Below are 3314 nucleotides of genomic sequence, written 5' to 3'. Positions count from 1 at the left end.
GTCTTTAATGTGCTCTTCCATTGAAACCTTTGTTTGAGATTTATCAATTGGCTAAAGAAGGAGGTTCTCTTTGTATCCTCATAATGTGCTATCATTTCCTCCATGAAAATTGACCATGTGACAAGTGGTTTACGAGAACAAAGCCCTTTATACCATAAAAATTGATTCGGTTATAAATAATTAGATGCAGTACATACCTTTTGTAACAGTGGTACACCATGTAGATCAAAATATTTCTCCATTTGTAGTATCTAATTTATCGGATCCTTGCCATCAAATTTTTGCATCTTGCTTTTTCTTGATTTTAGGAGCTCGATCTTGAAACGACTGTAACTCTGTAATTTCGGATCTTCCAATTCTGAAATTGTGACCTGCAGTAGCCCTCTGTGTCCTCTTTCCAATGCCACCAGTCTGATAGAATTTAGATTCTCCAAGGTAGACTTATGCACAATTTCCCAAGATGACCTGATTATAGACCTTTCTAGAAGAGCGAACTTGTATGAAGTGCCACGTGTCATTGTTTTGACCTTAATATCTGAAAAATATACACAAGAAACTACAGTCTGTCCTCTTTCTATAACTCTTACGAAATTTCAATCTGATGCTCGAAACAAAAGTTATGACGATTTTCCCAAGGTCACCTGTTTGGAAAGTAATTCAGGAGTATGCAAAAACCCTAACTTTCTCAGACTATATCTCTGAAAATATAGCGAGACGGGATCTGAAATTCGGAGCCAAGCTTCAGACTGATTTCATCTCAGGGTTTTTTTTCCTAGCTTCTGAAACTTCGTAGCGAAATAGTTATAGCGAAAATCCCACGATGACCTGTTTGGAGCAACAAAACCCTAGAATCCATAGCTTTAATACCAAATGTTATGAAACCAGCTCACAAAAAGATAGAAAAGATATATGAACGCCTTAGAAATAAGCCTCTTCGAGGGGGAAGCCTCCTTTACATTACACAAATGAACAATTCTTGGATGATACAAATGAAAATACATCATTTCTATATATAGGAGTCTAAGGGGTCATAATATAATCAGAGCCGACATAACAATAATAATGTAAGGGCATAATAATAACAATAGTGGGCTTCTATGGGGCACAATAGTAACAATATGGGGACTACATGGGTACAACAATATAATAAGGGGGTTGTACTAATAACGCTAAGGGGTTACATTAGTAGTATACGGGCCTAACAGGCTGATATGCAGGATGCAGCCTTGGAAGTAGAATCAAACATCATGGCTGCAGAGAAACTCAAGGGAAATGTTGATAGAAGGAGACAAAGGGGCGAATCTTCATCATCTTCAGACCCCAAGATAGATAAAATGACTAAGATGATAGAGTCATTAGCCTTTGAAATCTCCAAATTAAACATTGAGCAGCACCCTGGGAAAGGAAGAGTTCTTAATACCTTTGATCCTAGAAATCCAAATCCATATCAAAGAGTTAATGAGTAGTTGTAGATTTTGCAAAAAAGCAAAGATGCCAATGAAGACCAAAGGGTGAAGACCCATTTCCAGAATGTAGTCATGGAAGAAGAGCAGTTTGAAGAAGATGATGAGATCCATTGTCTTGAAGACAAAGGCAGTGCCTCCTTTTTTACCTCAACTACCTATGAAAAGTCATTATTCAATGACTAGATCAGCCAAGAATGGGATGGTGAAGCTGTTATGCAAATTGATGATCAACACATATATGATCTGAGGTAAAAAATGAATAACACAAAGGAAACTCCTATTCAGAGAGCTGTTGTCCCTGCAATACAACAAGCTAAAAAGCAGAAACGACTAGTAGTTGATCCCATCATCCTCAAAGCTCCAGCTCATGAGGTAAGAGGCCTCAACAAGTCTCCTTCTCCTTTCAGTTTTAAAGATCAGAAATCCAAAAGTTAAGCATACCTATACCTTTGATTGAACTAGTGAAGAATGATTCCTTAAAGAGATCTATCCTCGAGGCCCTTGAGCCTAAAGCCATCTAAGCCTCCATTGACTATGTAAATATGCAAGATGACAAACCAATTGTTTTTCTCAGCCCAATGATTGAAAATTGTGATGACAACTCCCCGTCATTCTATGTCTCTTTGACTATTCATGACAAAATCCTTCACAACTGCCTTCTAGACATAGGAGCTAGTCATAATATAATGCCCAAGGCTATCATGGACAAGTTGGGTCTTGACATTACCAAGCCTTATCATGACCTGTTTTCTTTTGACTCTAGAAAAGTGAAATGTCTGGGATTAATCAAAGACATAGCCATCACCTTGTCTCAGCTGCCCATGAAAATCATGATGATGGATATTGTGGTGGCAGATGTATCCCCCAAGTTTGACATGTTGCTTTCTAGAGGTTGGATCAAGAGATTAGGTGGAACATTGCAAAATGATCTGTCCTATGCTACTGTCCCAATTTTTGGAGGTGAGAATAGGAGATTATACAGAGAAGCTCGGTTGGCTTATATCATCAGTGATGAAAGGAATCCCACTAATCATCCCATCTATGTTGTTGACACTGATTTTGGAGCCTGCATTCTTCAGATTGAAGAATCCCAGTTGGCCTCCATGCAGCTTAAGAAACCAATTTTCTAGATCACAGAGGAAGAAGGCCCACAGATTTGAGACATGTTCTTTGATGGAGCTTGCTCTAAGGAAGCTGCAGGGGCCGGTGTAGTCCTTGTGTCCCCCACACAAGAATGCATTCATTTATCTTTCAAATTAACTTTTCAGGTCACAAATAACATAGCAAAGTACGAAGCCTTGATATTGGGCTTAAACACTACTAAAGAAATGGGCATCAAAGGACTGAAGGTGTTTGGAGATGCATACCTCATCATTCAGCAGGTCAACAAAACTTTCCAAGCAAAGCATCCAAGGTTGAAAGCATACAGAGATGAGATACGGAAGCTCAAGGATTCTTTTAATAGTTTCAACATTTCTTACATCCCGAGAATGAAGAACCAACTTGCTGATTCCCTCGCTGTGTCTGCTAGCATTTTTATTCCTCCTTTGCCTCCTAAATTGACTTATGAAGTTCAGATGAAATATAGACCATCTCCACCTGACAATGTCAAATATTGGAATTTTTTTGAAGATGATAATGAAACTAATAGGTTTTTACAAGTAATTGATGATTTTTCTGAAATGCACATTGACCAAGAAAACAAAACCATTGAAGAATGCAACGAGTCCAAGCTAAAGGATGAGATTGGTTAGAATCACATTATTCAGCTGCCTAGTAACCATATACCCAAAGGATTGGTGCCCTTAGAGGAGTTGTTCAATCATAACGATGTTCCTTATAAGCCTG

The sequence above is a fragment of the Pinus tabuliformis genome, chromosome 3_1, assembly GCF_031772625.1.
Source record: "Pinus tabuliformis cultivar Carrire ecotype Pingquan chromosome 3_1, CPIR1, whole genome shotgun sequence".
NCBI classification, from domain to species: Eukaryota; Viridiplantae; Streptophyta; class Pinopsida; order Pinales; family Pinaceae; genus Pinus; species Pinus tabuliformis.
The sequence above is the reverse complement of the archived record's forward strand: the minus strand, read 5'-3'. Positions refer to the sequence as shown.